At 37.7% G+C, this 23,850-nt stretch overlaps 1 protein-coding gene across 2 annotated transcripts in view; it reads right to left on the bottom strand.

Moving 5' to 3' along the window:
• The window catches only part of LOC126284866 (E3 ubiquitin-protein ligase FANCL-like), a 215,556-nt gene that overhangs the window by 98,999 nt on the left and 92,707 nt on the right, over positions 1–23,850 (bottom strand). Inside the window, exon 10 of one of the 2 annotated variants that reach the window (XM_049984102.1) lies at positions 17,586–17,885. The exons of the other annotated variant lie outside the window; for it this stretch is intronic. The gene's annotated coding sequence lies outside the window, so the exon portion shown is untranslated. Of the gene's footprint in view, positions 1–17,585; positions 17,886–23,850 lie in introns of those variants that run through there. 2 annotated transcript variants of the gene reach the window in all.

Here is a 23,850-nt window from a genome sequence, read left to right as displayed (position 1 = left end):
GAGGTTACTATTAATATTGCCTGCAAGATAATTAATGAACATCATGGACAGCAAGGGTCTCAACACACTTCTCTGTGGCACACCTAAAGTTAATTCTACACCTGTCAATGAATCCCCATGTGAGATAATATGTTTCTATCTCCCTACCAAAAAGTCCTCAATCCAGTCAACAATTATCACTTAATATTACGTATGATCATACTTTTGGCAGTAAGTGTAGGTGAGGCACTGAATCAGATGATGATTTTGGAATCCATGCTGGTTAGCATTGAGGAAGTCATTCTGTTCAAGATACCTTCTTATGTTTGAGCTCAGAAAATGTTCTAAGATTCTACAACAAATCGATTTCAAGGGTATTGGATGGTAGTTTTGTGGATCACATCTACTACCTTTCTTGTCAACATGTGTAACCAAGAACTGAACACTTTTTTTTTTTAAGGGATCTAAGATAGATTATTGCTAGAAGAGGGCTAACTCGGCTGCAAGTTCAGTACGGAATCTGACAGAAATTCCATTAGGCCCTCGAGCTTTGTTCAATAATAACGATTTCTCAACACCAGTGGCACTAATACTTTTAAGTGTTTTATATTCCAGTCTTTGATCACAATATAAATTCTTTAGACGATGACTGGTTTCAGTCCGTGATGACCATCCTCAGATCTTTTTTACACCATGTCCTAAAGTGATAAGGCCATAATGGCGTCGTCAAAACATATAAATATAACCAGCATAGCATCGTCATATAGACGATGCTGATTATCCAGATTGAGATTTTTCACTCTGCAGCGGAGTGTGCGCTGATATGAAACTTCCTAGCAGATTAAAACTGTGTGCAGGACCGAGACTCGAACTCGGGACCTTTGCGTTTCGCGGGCAAGTGCTCTACCAACTGAGCTACCCAAGCACAACTCAGGAGAGATGCTGTAAAGTTTGGAAGGTAGGAGGCAAGGTACTGATGTAAGTAAAGCTGTGAGGACAGGGCGTGAGTCGTGCTTGGGTAGCTCAGTTGGTAGAGCACTTGCACTGCGAAAGGCAAAGGTCCCGAGTTCGAGTCTCGATGCTGATTATATTTATATGTTTTGATGATGCCATTATTGCGTTATCACTTTAGGACATGCTGTAAAAAAGATCTGAGGATGGTCATTACGGACTAAACCAGTCATCATCTAAAGAATTCATATTGTGACCAAAGACTGGAATAAAAAACATTTGATAGTATTGGATCACTGTTTGTATACGCGACCGTGTCACAGTTGGTGGCACTAATACTTACTTCATTCATCTTTTCCATGGTATGAGGATTAAATTGGAGCAATTTTCCTACTCCTGGGTGTGCCATGTGTCAAAACCTTCCGTAAAGTTTTGGTATTGTTTGACACTGTACCTCTGATGGAATTGCTGGTTGTGTAGAATCTCTTTATTAGGAAGGCTTGTGGTGCAAATGTCGTCCACGAGGCAGCATGGCTTGGGCAGCAAAGGAGTCTTGAGTTAGCAGTGGCATGAGAAAAACTGGTGTGCATGAAACTTATGATAAGGGGTTTCACTGCAATTTGTTGTGTATTTTAAGTGCTTTTGCTAAACTGGATTTATCTGAGCACTGTTTTTAGGTTTGAGTTGCTGTCAGTTCTTTATTATAAATTTGTTTAAGAGTTATTACAAGCATTTTAAGAAGGCATTGGAATTTTTAAATTTTTTTATCACACGTAGTTGTTGAGCTTGAGCTGAAATTTTTAACTGACGTTATAAGTGCTTTGGGATCAAATGTGACACAACTGTATCACTGGTATTTTACCCTTGATATTGTATCAGTATAAATATTATCAATTAAGAGTAGCCTTACAAAGGCTACCCTTTAAAGCAAAGAAAAAAGGGTGGTAGGGCACTATGTCTTTTAATAACTATTATGTAAGAATTGTTTGTTAATAAATTTGTTTTAAAGGATGTCTGAATTAATATTAGACAAGCACCTTACCACTCAATAGCTCCTACCATACGAATGGTAGTGGAGTACAATAAGAAGGTGGTAGGATTTTGAGCCTGTCATGTGGTAGGACTTGTCTCCATTATAAGTGCTTGGCGCCAGTTGTGATTGCCTTAATATAGTCATTCTTACATTGCAGGTTACACCAGATGTACTGTGGAAGCTAGAAACATGGTAGGGATATTACATTTAACAAAAATTCAACTTGAATATGAGCTAACAATTTGCCAAGAAAAAGGTGATGGTAGTGTAACGTAGTTAATGCAACGGCTGTGCGGAGTGCTGGGACGCTGCCCTTTGTCAACGCAGAAATTGTGGGTCAGGCGAGTGCCGTCTGCGTGTGTTGTAATAGCTTCCTAGAAACTGGGCAGGCTAGTATAGATTTATTGTAGGATAGTGTTCCTAGCCACATACAAGTTTTCCGAATACTAGCACAAATGCATCATTTGCTCAACAGTGCTCAAGATCTGAAAATTTAGTAGCTGACTCCAAACAGAAAGCACTTATTTTGGATTTACATAATGAAGTAATAAAGGTACAGTTACAAAGTATTTTGCTAACATAGAAACAAACAGGGGGAGGGAAGGCATGCGTGGCTCTGGTCATGCAAGTGAAATGATCAGTGATTGTAATAGAGTGGGAAATGGTATTTGGAAGGGGGGGGGGGTGTATAATAAACTACCCACTCCATTTTCTGATCTGTTTGCAACTGCATTAGAGTTTGCAGTAGATAAAAATGAACAATTTGAGGGAAGATTTGCAAGCGCCTGACATAGTAGAGTTACAGATGATGATTCCTCGCGCTGTAGGGAAACACAAAAGAATGATTATTGAAGTCATTAATGAAAATTTATCATTAAGTAATTTCAGGAGAAACATTTTGTAGACACTAATTATGTTTGTGTCACTGCAAACTCAAGACTCCTACACTGATCAACCCACATTGCCTCGCGGACTACATTCGTACCACAAGCCTCTCTGGTAGAAAGATTCTGCACAACCACCAGAGAGGCACAAAGTCGAACAATACTGAAACTTTGCAGAAGGTTTCGACACATGGCACTTTGGCTTTTCCTTTGTAAGAAAACATTAGAAAACAGAGTTAAGCATTTCAGTTTCTGTCTCATTCACAACTTTGCTGCCATTAACAGCTTTTACATACGACCAGAATTGCTTTTAGTTTTGTGCAACATGATTTGACAATATTCTGCTTTGGTAGTCAAGATATCATACATTGCTCTCTTGACAGCCACATGATTTTCATTCAGCAACTATCTATTGTCCTGCACTTTGTTTTACACCTATTGTGCAGTAATCTCTGTTTCTTTACAAGTTTTCTTACAGTGACTGTATAACTTGGAGGTTCCTTCCCATTATGAACTGTTCTACTGCGTACATATTGATCCAGCACAAGGTCAACCATTCTTTTAAACATGAGCCATAGTTCCTCTACATGCGCCTGCCCTGTGCTGAAAGTATCAAGGTCCTCACTGAGGTATGATTGACTTTTTATTTAGTTTATGGAACAAGTATATGTTACTGCTTGTTTTACTTGTCCTTTCTACTTTGGTTATCTTTGTTGCCACAACAGCATCATGGTCATTGATACCAGTTTTGATGTGGACAGCCGCAATGAAGCCAGGTCTATTTGTTGCCATTAGATCCAATATATTTCCGCAACGAGTGGGGTTGATAACTATCTGTTCCACATAGCTTTCAGAGACAGCATTTAGTAATGTTTCACAGGATGTCTTATCATGGCCACCACCAACAAAAAAAGAATTTTCCTGATAAATTGTTGGATGTTTAAAATCTCCACCAATGATCAGCATTAACATGTGAACTTATGTACAAAAGAACTGAGGTTCTCTCTAAAGTTTTCAGTTACATCAAGAGATGAGTCTGGTGAACGATAGAAGGACCCAATCATCAATTTATGGGCACCCCTGATACCGAGTCTTGCACAAACACTCTCACATGCAGCTTCAATTTGTATCTCAGTGGATCTGACTTTCTTGTCTGCTCTGACATACACTACCTCCATTCCCCATTTGCCTACCCTTTCGATATACACTTAAATTTTCCCCAAAAATGTCATGCTTATCCATTCAAGGTTTCAACAAACTTTCTGTACATAGCATTATGCAAGTTTCACTGCTTTTCATAAGCACTTCACACACTGGCTCTTTGTTGGGAATGCTTCGCCAATTAACCATTAGGTTTTTAATATTTCCACCTGTGTGAGGCATTTCTTTCAGTTTTACACTGATACTTCAAGGTTTCCTACAGCTATCGCTATCTGGATTAGATGGAGAGTTGCCTAATCTACAAAAAAAAAAAAAAAAAAAACCTTGTGTGCACACCTCACATGGTCAGCTACATGAATTGCTGCCTCTGTTGTGTAGTGTATAATTTACCCATTTAGGGGGACCCTACAGTTCTCAAACCTATAGCCAAGGTCCTGAAAGCCGCAACCTACCTCGTCATAGCACATTAAGAGTCTCTCCTTCAGTCCTTCCATTTGATTCAGAATCAAACATTCCAGAGACAATGCTGGGCTTTGTTGAAACTCCACACACAAGGCTGATCTTCTCAACCTACCCTGGCAGTCACTGGAATGACCCAAGTATGATCTCAGATCCCAGACGACAGGCATGATTTATTCCAACATGTGTCACAATCTGCAGTTTCTTGCACCCTGTTCCCACAATGGCTGTCGGAACAGACAGGTGAAGTGAGTCTCACAAGCTCAGTTTCAGTGAAAGACAGCACCTAAAACTTGTTGGTAAGGGGGTCAGTAAAAAACCCCGAGTTCTCCTTAGGTCCCCATCCACCCTCTAACCTGTACAGCTCTACTACTGACACACCACCTGTAGTCAAATGGATGAATAAGGACAGATCCTGTACTTTCTGCAGAGGACACAGGATGTACAGAAGAGGGTAGTTCAGGTACACCTCAGGGACCGGTACCATAGGTACATGACTCTTGAAAGCTCTTTCAGTACACTGATTCACAGCAGCTGCCAATCATTTGACACTAGTCCGCCCAATTTAAAGCAGCTTGCAAACTTAACCAACTCATCCCGTGTCTGAGAATGTATGATGAGATAAGGGAAATTATTCAGAGCGTTACAGGACAGAGTGTAGATTAAAACTAAAAAAAACTGCAAAAAGGTGGGAATTTAAGGAGATGGGACCTGGATAAACTGAATAAACCAGAGGTTGTACAGAGTTTCAGAGAGAACATAAGGGAACAACTGACAGGAATGGGGGAAAGAAATACGGCGGAAGAAGAATGGGTAGCTTTGAGGGATGAAGTAGTGAAGGCAGCAGAGGATCAAGTAGGTAAAAAGACGAGGGCTACTAGAAATCCTTGGGTAACAGAAGAAATATTGAATTTAATTGATGAAAGGAGAAAATATAAAACTGCAGTAAATGAAGCAGGCAAAAAGGAATACAGACGTCTCAAAAATGAGATCGACAGGAAGTGCAAAATGGCTAAGCAGGCATGACTAGAGGACAAATTTAAGGATGTAGAGGCTTATCTCACTAGGGGTAAGATAGATACTGGCTACAGGAAAATTAAAGAGACCTTTGGAGATAAGAGAACCACTTGTATGAACATCAAGAGCTCAGATGGAAACCCAGTTCTAAGCAAAGAAGGGAAAGCAGAAAGGTGGAAGGAGTATATAGAGGGTCTATACAAGGGCGATGTACTTGAGGACAATATTGTGGAAATGGAAGAGGATGTAGATGAAGATGAAATGGGAGACACGATACTGCGTGAAGATTTTTGACAGAGCACTGAAAGACCTGAGTCGAAACAAGGAACCCGGAGTAGACAACATTCCATTGGTACTACTGATGGCCTTGGGAGAGCCAGTCCTGACAAAACTCTACCATCTGGTGAGCAAGATGTATGAGACAGGAGAAATACCCTCAGACTTCAAGAAGAATATAATAATTCCAATCCCAAAGAAAGCAGGTGTTGACAGATGTGAAAATTACCGAACTATCAGTTTAATAAGTAACAGCTGCAAAATACTAACACGAATTCTTTACAGACGAATGGAAAAACTAGTAGAAGCCGACCTCGGGGAAGATCAGTTTGGATTCCGTAGAAATGCTGGAGCACGTGAGGCAATATTGTCCCTACGACTTACCTCAGAAGCTAGATTAAGGAAGGGCAAACCTACATTTCTAGCATTTGTAGACTTAGAGAAAGCTTTTGACAACGTTGATTGGAATACTCTCTTTCAAATTCTGAAGGTAGCAGGGGTAAAATACAGGGAGCGAAAGGCTATTTACAATTTGTACAGAAACCAGATGGCAGTTATAAGAGTCGAGGGACATGAAAGGGAAGCAGTGGTTGGGAAGGGAGTGGGACAGGGTTGTAGTCTCTCCCCGATGTTATTCAATCTGTATATTGAGCAGGCAATGAAGGAAACAAAAGAAAAATTCGGAGTAGGTATTAAAATCGAGGGAGAAGAAATAAAAACTTTGAGGTTCGCCGATGACATCGTAATTCTGTCAGAGACAGAAAAGGACTTGGAAGAGCAGTTGAACGGAATGGACAGTGTCTTGAAAGGAGGATATAAGATGAACATCAACAAAAGCAAAACGAGGATAATGGAATGTAGTCGAGTTAAGTTGGGTGATGCTGAGGGAATTAGTTTAGGAAACGAGACACTTAAAGTAGTAAAGGAGTTTTGCTATTTGGGGAGCAAAATAACTGATGATGGTAGAAGTAGAGAGGATATAAAATGTAGACTGGTAATGGCAAGGAAAGCATTTCTGAAGAACAGAAATTTGTTAACATCGAGTATAGATTTAAGTGTCAGGAAGTCGTTTCTGAAAGTATTTGTATGAAGTGTAGCCATGTATGGAAGTGAAACATGGACGATAAATAATTTGGACAAGAAGAGAATAGAAGCTTTCGAAATGTGGTGCTACAGAAGAATGCTGAAGATTAGATGGGTAGATCACATAACTAATGAGGAAGTATTGAATAGGATTGGGGAGAAGAGAAGTTTGTGGCACAACTTGGCCAGAAGAAGGGATCGGTTGGTAGGACATGTTCTGAGGCATCAAGGGATCACCAATTCAGTACTGCAGGGCAGCATGGAGGGTAAAAATCGTAGAAGGAGACCAAGAGATGAATACACTAAACAGATTCAGAAGGATGTAGGCTACAGTAGGTACTGGGAGATGAAGAAACTTGCACAGGATACATTAGCATGGAGAGCTGCATCAAACCAGTCTCAGGACTGAAGACCACAACAACAACAACAACAACACAGGACATGATAATTTAATAGTGATTGGTGACTGGAATTAGGTAGTAAGAAAAGCGAAAATAGCAGGCAAACATGGAGTGGAATGTGGAAATGAAAGAGGAACCTTCCTGGTAGAATTTTGCACAGAGTGTAAGTTATTTTTCACTTGATTTAAGAATCATGAGAGAAGGTTGTAAATATGGAAGAAACTAAACCAGAACACACTGGAATGTTTCAGAATGATTACATAATAGTAAGACTGAGATTGTGGGACCAGATCTGAAACTGTAAGGCATTGCCAGGGGCAGATGTAGACTCTGACGATAATTATTGGTTATGAATTGTAGATTAAAACTTACAGCATTGCAGAACGGTAGGAAATTAAGGAGATGAGACCTGAACAAGCTGTAATAACAAGAGGTTGCTGAGAATTTCAGAGGGAGCGTTAGACAACCACTGATTGCAACAGGAGAAAGGAATACAGTAGAAAACAGATGGGCAGCTTTGAGATATGAAGTAATGAAGGAAGCAGAGGATCAAAGCGGTAAAAACCAAGGCCTAGCAGAAATCCTACTATATCAGAAAAGATATATAATTTAATTGCTGAGAAGAGAAAGTATAAGAAGCAGCAAATGAAACAGGTGAAAGAGAATACAGATTTCTAACAAATTAAAGTTGACAGGAAGTTAAAGGCTATGTAGGAATGGCTAGAGAACAAATGCAAGGCTGTTGAAGCATGTATAACCAGAAAACAGACAGATACTGCCTGTAGCAAAATTATAGAGAACTTGGGACAAAACAGAAGCAGCTGTAGGAATATGTATTATAGAAAGGCAAGAGGATGAAAATGAGATGGGAGATAAGGGTCAGAGTGTACATACAGACGGGGGGGGGGGGGGGGGGGGGGAGGATAATAATAATAATAATAATAATAATAAACCCCATGGAGGCCCGGCAAAAGAATAGGCCTCCGGTATGTTCTGCCAGTCGTAAAAGGCGGCGAAAAGAACAAACCACTAATAGGGCTAACCCCCCCCCCCCCCCCCCCCCCTTTTAGTGTGATTAGTTGGTTCAGGACAGAACTAATGAAGCCTCGCACAAGCGCTGTCATGATAGGGGACGACGCTTGAACCCTATGCCTGTCCACAATGGTAACGACACTGCTAGCCACAAGGAAAATGATTTAAATCCAAATAGGAGATAGTTTGCAGGATATGCTTCCTGCAACAATTCTAGAAGGAAAACAAAGACAGAGGATGAGATATTCAGATGAAGTTAACCGACACCTCATGTTCTGTTATTACCAAGCAACAAACTTAGGAACCAACACAACTGGATACAGATCACAAGTATACACAACATTTATTACCAGATACCCAGAATTAAAATTTTTAACAGAAGAATGACTAGCTAATCAGATCCATGTAATAATAAAAAATAACAGGATACCCCAGTCAGAATTAGAAAACATGAAACAACAAGTACAACAAATATTGGAACAAAATAATGTGTAATCAGAAGAAGAAGAAGAAGAAGAAGAAGAAGAAAATACAGTAATGGACTCAAACATCCCAGAACAAATGAACAAAGAACAAAACGCGTCAATTATACAATCAGAGGAAAACGAAATCTTAAGACAGCCACCAGAACAAGCACAAATAGAACACGAAGTGACACACATGTTAGATACAGAAGAAAAATTTCAGCTGACATATATGGAATACAAAGACACAAATACAGACATTAGACCATTCTTGCATAGACCGCCAAATAACCCACAAGTCGAAACAACAATAACAACTATCAACACAATCATACACAACAAAATAATTGAAAATACAACTAGGGAAGAGTTGCAACTACTGATTTATATAAGAACACTCACTACACTAAATATACACACTAGACCGAGATCAGAACCAACCAACACACAGAAGAAACCCACAAAACCAGCATGGCAACACAGGCTACAGATCAGAATAGAGAAACTGAGAGAAGACATCAGACAGCTAACACAATTTATAAGAATTGAAATATCAGACAAAAAATGAAAAAGGTTGGGTAAAATCCCACAACAAGAAGTGATAGAGCAATTAGATGAAAAGAATCAAAAATTACAAGCATTGGCCAAGCGACTTAGAAGATACAAAAGAAGTGAAAATAGAAGGAAACAAAAACAAACATTCAACACAAACCAAAAGAAATTTTACCAGACAACAGATAACACACACATTAAAATAGAAAATCCACCAAACATAACAGACATGGAACACTTCTGGAGCAACAAATGGTCAAACCCAGTACAACATAACAGACATGCACAGTGGATACAAGCAGAAACAGACACATACAAGATGATACCACAAATGCCTGAAGTGATAATTTTGCAACATGAAGTCACCCGAGCAATTAATACTACACACAATTGGAAAGCCCGTGGAAATGATAAAATAGCAAATTTCTGGCTAAAGAAGTTCACCTCAACACATTCACATCTAACTAAATTATTTAACAGTTACACTGCAGACCCATACACAGTCCCTGATACACTTACAGAAGGAATAGCTTATCTGAAACCTAAAGATCAAGCAAACCCAGCAAAATAACACTCCATAACATGCCTACCAACAGTATACAAAATAGTAACTTCAGTCATTACACAGAAATTAATGACACATACAATACAGAACAAAATTATAAATGAAGAACAAAAAGGCTGCTGTAAAGGAGCACGAGGAAGTAAAGAGCGACTGGTAATAGATGCAGAGATGACATATCAAGCTAAAACTAAACAAAGGTCGCTACACTACACATACATTGATTACCAAAAAGCTTTTGATAGTGTACCCCACTCAACGTTACTACAAATATTGGAAATATACAAAGTAGATCATAAATTGATACAGTTCCTAAACATACTAATGAAAAATTGGAAAACCCCACTTAATATACAAACAAATTCAAATAATATCACATCACAGCCAATACAGATTAAGTGTGGAATATACCAAGGAGACTCAGTAAGTCCTTTGTGTTTCTGCCTTGCTCTGAACCCACACTATCCAACATGCCAAATAATACAAATTATGGATATAATATTACTGGAACATACCAACACAAAATCACAGATTTGCTATACATGGATGATCTAAAATTACTGGCAGCAACAAATCAACAACTCAACCAATTACTAAAGATAACAGAAGTATTCAGCAACGATATAAATATGGCTTTCGGAACAGACAAATGTACAAAAAATTATAAAAATAAAAAAAAAATAGCATAGTCAAGGGAAAACACATTAAACAAGAAGGTTACTTACTGGATAACCACAGTGACTGCATAGAAGCGATGGAAAAAACAGATGCCTATAAATATCTAGGATACAGGCAAAAAATAGGAATAGATAATACAAATATTAAAGAAGAACTAAAAGAAAAATTTAGACAAAGACTAACAAAAATACTGAAAACAGAATTGACAGCAAGAAACAAGACAAAAGCTATAAATACTTATGCTATACCAATATTGACCGTTTCATACAGAGTAGTAACACAGAACTAGAAGCACTCAATACACTTACGCGATCACAATGCCACAAATATAGAATACATCACATACATTAGCAACAGAAAGATTCACATTAAGTGGAAAGGAAGGGGATTTATCAACATAAAAACCTACATTATGGACAGGTATACAATTTAAGAAAATTCTTTATAGAATGAGCAGAAACTAGCAAAATACACAAAGCAACCACTCATATAAATACATCGGCTACACCATTGCAATTTCATAACCACTTCTACAACCCTTTAGATCACATAATATCAACAGATACAAAGAAAGTATATTGGAAAAAGAAAACACTGCATGGGAATCACCCGTATCATCTAACACAGCCACACAGCGATCAAGACGCATCCAACACATGGCTAAGAAAAGGCAAGATATGCAGTGAGACGGAAGGATTTATGATTGCAATACAGAATCAAACAATAAACACCAGATATTATAGCAAGCATATTATTAAAGATCCCAATACCACAACCGATAAATGCAGACTTTGCAAACAAATAGAAACAGTAGATCACATCACAAGGGAATGTACACTACTAGCAAATACACCATAAGACATGACAATGTAGCAAAAATAATACATCAACAACTTGCCATACAACATAAACTAATAAAACAACACGTTCCCACATACAAGTATGCATTACAAAATGTACTGGAGAATGATGAATACAAATTATACTGGAACAGAACTATTACAACAGATAAAACAACACCACATAACAAACCTGACATCATACTCACCGATAAATAGAAGAAATTAACACAACTAATTGAAATATCCATACCCAATACAGCAAATATACAGAACAAACAGGTAAAAAAAATTGAAAAATAAACCCAACTGGCTGAGGAAGTCAAGGACATGTGGCATCAGGATAAAGTTGACATTAAACCAATTATACTATCAACTACAGGAGTCATACCACGCAATATCCACCAGTACATCAATGCAATACAGCTACATCCAAACTTATATATACAACTACAGAAATCTCTAATTATTGATACATGTTCAATTACCTCAAAGTTCCTAAATGCAATGTAACATATACCGTACAGTTAAAAGGAAATCACACTTGATCAAGGTCCGCATCAATTTCCATTTTTAACCAGACATAACGCCTGAGAAAGGAAAGAAATAATAAAAATAATCCCCAAATTTGATGGTTAAAAATACACTTTTTCATGTTAAGTGACAAAATACTTTCCTTCAGAACTGTAAGGCATATACCGTCATAGAACTTCCCAGCACTTTAGAAAACAAAACCCAGGAGAGAGGAAACAGCATGTGTTACAAAGATCTTTGATGTGCAGCATGTTAGTTTCTGATGCATTGAAACTGAGATTGCCATGCACTTTTGTAAGCCAGTCATAGGTCGTGTCACCTGATCTCACCAGCTGATGGTGGTGGATGTTCAGAGCACATGCCAGATGATGTAATCACAGCCAATAGCGACATCACTGTTAAATAGTGTAAACACACAGATAGGAAAAGTTAATGCTTTAAATCAATATACATTGTGTAGCTACAAGAAAAGCAAAGCTTTTGCTTGTAATATTGGTCTCTAGAATTAATAAGCTGCAAAAGAAACTAAGCTTTCACGTATAATATTGGTCTTTTTTTTGCAGGTGTTACACTTTAAGATACAACACACAACTGTGCCTATAAAATTTTTAAATAATGACAGAAACATCTGCTCTGGGCAAGAAATTCTACTAAATGGCTCATCCTCAAATTGGTGTGTTTTTTTTATTTTTATTTTTTTTTTTTTTTTTTTTATCAGTATCGAATGCTTCGTGATTTAAGAAATTCATTGCACATTCTCGCACTTATCATAAGTCATCTTGTGTAAAAGAAAATTTATGTTGAAAGTAATGCTTTTCAAACCACCATTCACAACATTTTCCTGTGGTTGTGTGAGAAATAGGTTTGTTTAAGCAGTTCCCAGAGAGTGCCAGAAAACAGTGTTATTATGAATGTGCAGCTAGATGATGTAGGAAGCCCATATGTCTGTATGTGTAAAACATTAAGAGACCTTACATTATGTCATAAAAGAAAGGAGACATCCAAGAGCATCAGAATTTCGTAAACCATACTAAAATGCATAATTCAGCCTAAAGTGCACATTTGTATGTCTATATTCACAATGAAGTGGGCCTCAACCTGATATTAAGCTCCTCATTGTAGTTTTTGGCATCTAAATTTTCTTGGAGTGCCAGTACTGTATTATTTCATGTTTGGTGCTTTATTATGGCATAATGCCATACGTACCAGAAGATGAAAACATGCAACTTGAAATTTAGCGAACTGTTGAAACTAGTCAATAGTGTGGAATGAAACACTTCATTTCAAATCAACTGACTGCCTCAGCAGAAATGATTAATAAAAGCCACATTTCTTTAACAAACCAACAAAAGAAACTTCACTGTTGTGCAAGGCAATTATTGCTCAGTTGTTAAAAAGGTGAAAATAAAATAACATCTGAAACTAATAATACATTTTAGTCCTCTGTAATTATGTAAATGAATTTTAATTAAACTGGTAGCTCCTGGCCAAAGACATCCATTTCATTTTCATTTGACGTGAGAGCTATCAATAAAGAAGAAATGGCAAAGTCACTAAATGTAAACACAGGCCACATGGAGACTACCACCCTCCTCATTACTACTCAAATTGGACAGCTTGGACACAACATAAAAAAATTACAGGTGGCATCTGGCTACTTGCTGCTACTGCCGAAACAGCTAACAGCCACAGATCATGAAGCCAGAAGTGGGAGAAGGTACTGCTCAAATGCGATTCAACTGCACATGCGTTTGAGTTTGCTGGCAACTGCTGAAACAAGTCCAATGAAATAGTTGTGACATTACACTCATCGGAAACTGTTTCTTATTACTAAGCATTGCATAGTCTTCGTCCTAAAGCTTTTGACACATTTTGCTGTTGGCAGATGCTTGTGTTGTATATGGCACATTTCCAATGCAACCTGAGTTGTACGTTCATTTTTTTCTCTTGTTTATGTTTATTGCTGCAGTATTATTCTGCAATGGAGGTATATAGTAATATTATTTTTCAGTGTATTGGTTCTTACCAATCACAATTCCAAAAATTTAACTGAAAGCTAAAACAATGACAGATTCCTGGAATTCTAAGAAAGTCCTGGGTTTTTCTTGATTTTCTCCAGGATGAAAAAATTCCCAGGTTTCCCAGGGTGTATACATTCAGCGAGTCGAAACAAGGCCACTGGAGTAGACAACATTCTGTCAGAAGTACTGATAGCCTTGGGAGATCTAGCCATGACAAACTATTCCATCTGGTGTGCAAGGTTTATGTGAAAAGCGAAATACCATTAGATTTCAAGAAAAGTGTACCAATACAAATCCAAAGAGAGCTGGTACCAACATGCGTGAGTTTTTAACTATCAGTTAATAGTGACACCAATTATTTAGAGAAGAATGGAAAAAAGTGTACAAGAGAATCTTGGGGAAGATCAGTTTGGATTCTGGAAAATGTAGTAACACACAGTGTACTACTGACTGTATAACTTATCCTAAAAGATGGAACAAAGAGAAGCAAACCTACGTTTATAGTGTTTGTAAACTTCTAAAGGCTTGTGGCAATGTTAACTGGAATACTCTCTTTAAAATTCTGAAGGTAGCAGGGATAAAATACAAGGAGCAAAAGGTTATTCACAACTTATACAGAAACCAGGCTGTAGTCACAAGAGTCAAAGGGTGTGCAAGGGAAGCAGTAGTTGAGAAAAGAGTGAGATAGGGTTGTAGCCCATTCCCAATGTTTTTCAATATGTACTCTGAGCAAGCAGTAAAGGAAACAAAACAAGAATTTGGAATGGGAATTAAAGTTCACGCAGAAGAACTAAAAAGTCAAAACGGGGGTAGTGGAATATAGCCAAATTAACTCAGGTGATGCTGAGGGAATTAGATTAAGAAACAAGACATTAAAAATAGTAGATGAGTTTTGTTATTTGGGCAGCAAAGTAACTGATGATGGCAGAAGTAGAGAGGATATAAAATGCGCACTAGCATTTCTGAAACAGAACACCATGTAAAACACAGGACGGAATATGAAACTATTATGAAAAGGATAAACACATGCAAATGAAACACACATACACGGACCACAGTCTCTGTGGCTCTTGAGACATAGCCTCAGCAGGTGGAGACTGTACTTGTGTGTGTGTGTTTTTGTTTTGTCTACTTCCGATGAAGGCCTCGTTGGCTGAAAGCTTCTTGTTGTGCCTATTCATGACTCAGCATCTCCACTATATTGTGTGTATCAACTACCCTTTTCATAATATTGACATATTTTTGAAAAGTAGGAATTTGTTAACACCTAATATAAATTTAAGTGTTAGGAAATATTTTCTAAACATATTTTTCTTGAGTATGGCCTTCTAAAAAAGTGAAACGTGGACAATAAGCAGTGCAGACAGGAAGAGAATAGAAGCTTTCGAAATGTAGTGCTACAGAAGAATGCTGGACATTAGCTGGGTAGAACATGTAACTATTAATGAGGTACTAAATAGAATTGAAGAGAAAAGAAATTTGTGGTGCAACTTGACTTGATTAGTCCATAGGATTCATTCTGTGACATGAAAGAATCATGAACTTAGTATTGGAAGGAAGTACGGAGGGTAAAAATTGTAGAGGGAAACCAAGATATGAATACAGAAAGCAGGTTCCAATGGAAGTAGGCTACAGTAGTTATTTGGAGATGAAAATGCTTGCATAGGATAGACTCATGCTCCTCTAGCCACTTGCTATGGTGCTGAAATTTCAGTATTTACAAAGACTGCAGACATGTAACTGTAAACAAACAAAAAATTAATTATGTAATAATTATTAACTAAAACTTTATGGCTATCCTTCATACAATGTGGCTCAATTAAATTTGCCAATGAGGAATTAAGTGCCTGGTAGAGGCTTCATCAAACCACCTTCAATCTATTTCTCTACCATTCCACCCTCGAACAGCACACAGGAAAAAACAAATACTTAAATCTTTCTGGCATTTGGAGGAGGAAGTTGGTGACTGAAATTTCACAATAAAATCCTGCAGCAACAAAAAATGCCTTTGTTTTGATGACTGGCACCCCTAATTCACATATTATATCCGTGGCACTCTCTCCCCTATCTCACAATAATATAAAACAAGCTGCCTTTCTTTGAACTTTTCTGATGTCCTCTGCCAGTGGCCCTGCACCATGCAGCAGTATTCCAAAAGAGGACAAGCATAGTGTAGGCAGTCTCTTTAGTAGACCTGTTGCGTTTTCTGTGTGTTCTGCCAATAAATCACAGTATTTTGTTCATTTACCCCACAACATTACCTAAGTGAATGTTCCAATTTAATTTATCCATAATTGTAATAACTACGTGTTTATTTGCATGTATAGCCTTTAGATTTGTGTGATTTATCATGTAATTAAAATTTAGTAGATTTCTTTAGTACTTATGCGGATGACTTTATACTTTTCATTACTTAGAGTCAATTGCCACTTTTCACATCATATAGATATTGTGTCTAACTCATCTTGCAGTTGGTGTTCAGCATCTGACGACTTTACTATATGGTAAATGAAAGCGTCATCTTCAAACAATCTAAGAGGGCTACTCAGATTGTTTCTAAATTGTTTATGTACACCAGGCACAGCAGAGGGCCTATAAGATTTAATTGGGGAATGCCAGATATTATTTCTGTTTTACTCGATGACTTTCCATCAATTACCACAAATCTTTCACACAGGAAATCTCAACTGAGATGATACTCATAGGCACATAATTTGAGCAAAAATTGTGTGCAAGGAGCAGTGTCAAAAGCCTTCTGGAGATCTGAAAATATGGAATCAGTTTGACAAGCCTGTCAATAATACCCATTACTTCATGAGAATAATGAGCTAGTGGTGTTTCACAAGAATGGTATTTTCTGAATATATGCCAGCTGTTTGTCAACAAGTTGTTTTCTTTGAGGTAATTCATAATGTCTGAACACAGTATTTGCTCCATAATCCTACTGCATCTCAACATTAGTAATGCGTGTCTGCAATTCGGTAGGTTACTCCTATTTCCTTTCTTGAGTACTTATGTGACCTGTGCAACTTTCTACTATTTAGATATGAATCTTTCAATGACTGAGCGATTGTATATAAGTGCTGAGCATGGAGCTATTGTATCAGAATACTCTGAGAGGAACCTAACTGGTCTGATCTGGGCAAGAGGTTCTGCCTTTATCAAGTGATTTAAGCTGCTTCGCTACACTGAGGATAGCTATGTCTAAATTATTCATGTTGGCAGTTGTTCTTGATTAAAATTCTGCAACATTTAATTCATCTTCTTTGGTGAAGGAATTTTGGGAAACCATGTTCAGTAACTCTGCTTTAGTGGCACTGTGATCAGTAACATTTCAATTGCTGTCACACCGTTAAGGTACTGATTGCCTCTTGCTACTGGAGTACATTGCATACGACCAGAATCCCTATAAGTTTTTTGCCAGATTTCGAGACTTGTTCTTCCTCAATTGCCCAGTTGATTTTTAATTGGTGCTCTAAATGAACTTTAAATAATTTTAGAAACCCCCACTAAAGTAGATTTCACTCTTATGCATATTTATCCAACTCAGTTGTGATCAGCTTTTCAATATTAAACACCTTACTCGTAATAACACAGGTTAATAAGTCATGAAGTCATGAGTGAGTCTAAATTCCATGAACAAATAGCAGTAATACATTTAACATTTATTTATTGTCTTTTTTTTTGCATATAGTCACCAAATGGTGACTTTTGCAAATATCATAGCATTTTTATACAATTTTGTACAAACAGAAGAGTTAGGCCTACATTTAAGGATAGCTACATTTTAATATCAGTATTCATTCAGTGAGTACAAACATTTTAGAGTTAAGAATGATTTTAATTCCCTTTTGAATACTTTACCTCTGTGGCATCTTATAGCATTTGGCAGTTTGTTAAACCATATCTGGCCATTTATCCAAGGACTATGATCTGTTGTCTTTAGTTTAGTGCTGTTTCTGAAAAAGCAATATTTTTGTCTTGTGTTATGGGTATGCATATCAGAGCACTTAGCTTCATTATTTTTATGGTCCACAAAGAGTGTTATTAATTTGTATAGATACAAGGAGTATACTGTTAGTTATTTATGTTGTACAAAGGTTTCCCTACATGAATCTCTGTATCCTAGTCGAGGCATGGACCTGGTTGCTCTTTTCTGCAGTGTTAGGATTCTGTTCATGTGTCTATCAGCAGCACATCCCCATACCTCTATTCCATAATTAATATATGTAAATATTGTCCCATAATAAGTAGTTTTTAATGTTTGTTCAGAGATTAATTGTGATAGTTTGCTAATTAAGTGCAGTGAACTGCTGATTTTATTGCATACAACATTGATATGTTCTACCCATCTAAGATTTTCGTCTAGGTATATCCCCAAAAATTTACATTTGCCAGTGTCCACTTTTTTGATGCCACTTATATTATCAATACAGGTTTGGCATGAGTTACCACATTTAAATGGTAATAACTGGGATTTGATAATATTGGCTTTTAGACGTTGATCATGGAAGTAAGTAGTTATTTGACTTAAGCCATCAGTTGCGGCCAATGTCAAGTCATGAGTTTGTTTGCAAAAGAACAAAAGTGAGGTATCATCTGCATAACTTACTAGTTGGGAGTACAGAGGTGCCTCTAAATCATTAATGTAGACCAGGAAAACGAAAGGGCCCAATACAGAACTCTGAGGTACACCTTGTTTCACTGTTTCATAGCTGGATTGGAAATGTATGATCTGACCTTTAATTTTATAACTCAGCTTTCTACACTGCTTACGATTGGTTAGATAAGTGATCAGTAGTTGTATGGATGTGGCATTTATACTGTAAGTTTCCAGTTTGCTTAGTAGTAGCTCATGGTTCACTGAGCCAAATGCTTTAGTAAGGTCTAGAAATATCCCTGCTGTCTGCATTCCCTCATCCAGGACATCATACACCCTGTGGAGAAATTCGGTAATTGCCATAATGGTACTGTGGTGCTTTCTGAAACCATGCTGTGTTTCTGCTAGTAAATTATTCTTTGTGAAATAATCAACAAGTTGTGTCAACAAAACAAGTTCAAATATTTAACTGAAAATTGGTATTAGTGATATGGGCCTGAAGTTTGATAGTTCTTCTTTCGATCCTTTTTTATGCACAGGTTTAACTGTACTTTTCTTCAATATATTTGGAAATGTGTGCTCCCTGATACTACTGTTGATCATATGGGTAATTATTCCAACTAATTACTTATTGCATTTTTTAATTATAATACTACTCAGTCCTCCGACCACAATCTATTGCTTATGACCGGTAGATTAAAACTGAAGAAACTGCAGAAAGGTGGGAATTTAAGGAGATGGGACTTGGATAAAGTAAAAGAACCAGAGGTTGTACAGAGTTTCAGGGAGAGCATAAGGGAGCAGTTGACAGGAATGGGGGAAAGAAGTACAGTAGAAGAAGAATGGGTAGCTTTGAGGGATGAAGTAGCGAAGGCAGCAGAGGATCAAGTACGTAAAAAGACTAGGGCTAGTAGAAATCCTTGGGTAACAGAAGAAATATTGAATTTAATTGATGAAAGGAGAAAATATAAAACTGCAGTAAATGAAGCAGGCAAAAAGGAATACAAACGTCTCAAAAATGAGATCGACAGGAAGTGCAAAATGGCTAAACAGGGATGGCTAGAGGACAAATGTAAGGATGTAGAAGCTTATCTCACTAGGGGTAAGATAGATACTGCCTACAGGAAAATTAAAGAGACCTTTGGAGAGAAGAGAACCACGTGTATGAATATCAAGAGCTCAGATGGCAGCCCAGTTCTAAGCAAAGAAGGGAAGGCAGAAAGGTGGAAGGAGTATATAGAAGGCTTATACAAGGGCGATGTACTTGAGGACAATATTATGGAAATAGAAGAGGATGTAGATGAAGACGAAATGGGAGATACGATACTGCGTGAAGAGTTTGACAGAGCACTGAAAGACCTGAGTCGAAACAAGGCCCCCGGAGTAGACAACATTCCGTTAGAACTACTGACGGCCTTGGGAGAGCCAGTCATGACAAAACTCTACCAGCTGGTGAGCAAGATGTATGAGACAGGCGAAATACCCTCAGACTTCAAGAAGAATATAATAATTCCAATCCCAAAGAAAGCAGGTGCTGACAGATGTGAAAATTACCGAACTATCAGTTTAATAAGCCACGGCTGCAAAATACTAACGCGAATTCTTTACAGACGAATGGAAAAACTGGTAGATGCAGACCTCGGGGAGGATCAGTTTGGATTCCGTCGAAATGTTGGAACACGTGAGGCAATACTGACCTTACGACTTATCTTAGAAGAAAGATTAAGAAAAGGCAAACCTACGTTTCTAGCATTTGTAGACTTAGAGAAAGCTTTTGACAATGTTGACTGGAATACTCTCTTTCAAATTCTGAAGGTAGCAGGGGTAAAATACAGGGAGCGAAAGGCTATTTACAATTTGTATAGAAACCAGATGGCAGTTATTAGAGTCGAGGGACATGAAAGGGAGGCAGTGGTTGGGAAGGGAGTGAAACAGGGTTGTAGTCTCTACCCGATGTTATTCAATCTGTATATTGAGCAAGCAGTGAAGGAAACAAAAGAAAAATTCGCAGTAGTTATTAAAATCCATGGAGAAGAAATAAAAACTTTGAGGTTCGCCGATGACATTGTAATTCTGTCAGAGACAGCAAAGGACTTGGAAGAGCAGTTGAACGGAATAGATAGTGTCTTGAAAGGAGGATATAAGATGAACATCAACAAAAGCAAAATGAGGATAATGGAATGTGGTCGAATTAAGTCAGGTGATGCTGAGAGAATTAGATTGGGAAATGAGACACTTAAAGTAGTAAAGGAGTTTTGCTATTTGGGGAGCAAAATAACTGATGATGGTCAAAGTAGAGAAGATATAAAATGTAGACTGGCAATGGCAAGGAAAGCATTTCTGAAGAAGAGAAATTTGTTAACATCGAGTATAGATTTAAGTGTCAGGAAGTCATTTCTAAAAGTATTTGTATGGAGTGTAGCCATGTATGGAAGCGAAACATGGACGATAAATAGTTGAGACAAGAAGAGAGTAGAAGCTTTCGAAATGTGGTTCTACAGAAGAATGCTGAAGATTAGATGGGTAGATCACATAACTAATGAGGAAGTATTGAATAGGATTGGGGAGAAGAGAAGTTTGTGGCACAACTTGACCAGAAGAAGGGATCGGTTGGTAGGACATGTTCTGAGGCATCAAGGGATCACCAATTCAGTACTGCAGGGCAGCATGGAGGGTAAAAATCTTAGAAGGAGACCAAGAGATGAATACACTAAACAGATTCAGAAGGATGTAGGCTACAGTAGGTACTGGGAGATGAAGAAACTTGCACAGGATACATTAGCGTGGAGAGCTGCATCAAACCAGTCTGAGGACTGAAGACCACAACAAACAACTACTCAGTCCATCCCAATTAATAATTGTTCAATGCATATTACTGTATATTTTATATTATCAATAAATTCAACATACAAATAGGAGAGAATAATGTAATCAAATTCTAATGTCTTGCAAGAAAAATAACAAGTAACGGATGAAGTAAGGAGGGCATAAAGAGCATATCAGCACAGGCAAAGAGGATTTTTTTTGCAAAAAGAAGTCTACTAGTTACAAATACTGGTCTTAATCTGAGGAAGAAATTTCTAAGAATGTACATTTTGAGCAAATCATTGCATGAAAGTGAGTCATGAACTGAAGAAAAATCAGAAAAGAATTGAAGCATTCAATATGTGTTGCTATAAAAGAATGTTGAAAATTAGGTGGACATTAAATAAGAAACAAAAAAGTTCTCCACAGGGTTGACAAGGAACATCTGGAAAATATTGACAAGGGGGGGGGGGGGGGAGATAATAGGACGTGCTAAATACATTAGGGAGTAACTTCCATAGTATTTGGGGAAGATGCAGGGCATTAAAGCTGTACAAGAAGACAGAGGTTTGAATATACAGTATATAAGAAACTGAGGACATCAAGTACTAGTGCTAATCTGGGGTAAAAAGGTTACCACAAAAGAGGAACTCATGGTTGAATACATAAAATTAGTTAGAAGACTGATGACTTAAAAAAAAAAAAAAAAACACTGAGAGGATGTTAATTACTACATTTCATCTGCTGCTCTAAACAGTACCAGACATGTTCTATCTGATTAAGATCAGATGATCTTGATGGCCAGTTCATATGAAAAGGGTGCTCAAATATTCATAAAAAAATATGTAAGCATGCAACCCTGATGTCACTATGGATACTGGAGTATCCACGGCATATTCATGGAGATGTAGGTGAAAGTTCACATAACCTCAACGAATGGACCCAAGTACAATAAAGACCATCACAGAACCATGTCCAGCCTTAAATACACCTGCCCTATACGGTGAGTTAGAAGACTGAGCCATTGGTGTGCTTTATTTGCATCATTTGCAATGAAGTGATCGTGACTCATGAAACCATACTACATAACCCCAGCAGTTACTGTCCAGTTTCTGTGTTATTCGTCTCACTGAAGATGCGCTCCTTTATTTGCGATTTTGAACTATGGCTTCTTACAAAGTACAAGATTCTATACACCCACTGTATCCATTTCCCTCTGGAATGTTTCCTCAGAAACTCTTTGAGATGGACCTACAGTCATTGACAACATATTGCCAGGAACATAGATTATCAAAGTATTTATTGCATGATAATTACAAGAGATACTGAAGACAAAAACTGCTCACTACTACTAAGAAAGAAAACACAGTTGCTTCCAACAGGTTAAAATATTGTTGGCAGTTAGATGTCAGCTACTCTCTGCACATAAATCTCAACATGCATTTATTTATTTATTTATTTACACGTCTAGTTCCATAGGGCCAAATCAAGAAGGAAATCTCCAAGCTCATGGAACCTGTCAGTACACGAAATTACAACATAAAAGTAGTAACAGATAAAATAAAATGTTTATGAACCCAAAAAGAGTCAAGCCCTAAGTTTAAGTAAACGCAATCAACAATATAACATGGGAATCAGCTTAATTTTTCAAGAAACTCCTTGACAAAATAGATGGAGTGACCCATGAGGAAAAACTTCAGTTTCAATTTGAAAATGAGTGGATTACTGTTAAGATTTTTCAGTTCTTGTGGTAGCTTATTGAAAATAGATGCAACAGTACACTGCACACCTTTTTGCATTAGAGTTAATGAAGTGTGATCCACATGCAGATTGGATTTCTACCTAGTATTAACTGAGTGAAAGCTGCTAATTCTTGGGAATAAGCTGATATTGTTAACAAGAAACGACAGTAAAGAATATACAGGGTGTTACAAAAAGGTACGGCCAAACTTTCAGGAAACATTCCTCACACACAAAGAAAGAAAATACGTTATGCGGACATGTGTCCGGAAACACTTACTTTCCATGTTAGAGCTCATTTTATTACTTCTCTTCAAATCACATTAATCATGGAATGGAAACACACAGCAACAGAACGTACCAGTGTGACATCAAACACTTTCTTACAGGAAATGTTCAAAATGTCCTCTGTTAGCGAGGATACATGCATCCACCCTCCGTCACATGGAATCCCTGATGTCCTGATGCAGTCCTGGAGAAACGCGTATTGTATCACAGCCGTCCACAATACGAGCACGAAGAATCTCTACATTTGGTACCGGGGTTGCATAGACAAGAGCTTTCAAATGCCCCCATAAATGAAATTAAAGAGGGTTGAGGTCAGGAGAGTGTGGAGGCCATGGAATTGGTCCGCCTCTACCAATCCATCGGTCTCCGAAACTGTTGTTGAGAAGCATACGAACACTTCGACTGAAATGCGCAGGAGCTCCATCGTGCATGAACCGCATGTTGTGTCGTACTTGTAAAGGCACAAGTTCTAGCAGCACAGGTAGAGTATC

Source organism: Schistocerca gregaria, chromosome 8, assembly GCF_023897955.1.
Source record: "Schistocerca gregaria isolate iqSchGreg1 chromosome 8, iqSchGreg1.2, whole genome shotgun sequence".
In the NCBI taxonomy this organism is placed as follows: domain Eukaryota; kingdom Metazoa; phylum Arthropoda; class Insecta; order Orthoptera; family Acrididae; genus Schistocerca; species Schistocerca gregaria.
Note: the sequence above shows the minus strand (reverse complement) of the source record. Positions and strands in the feature narration are given on the sequence as shown.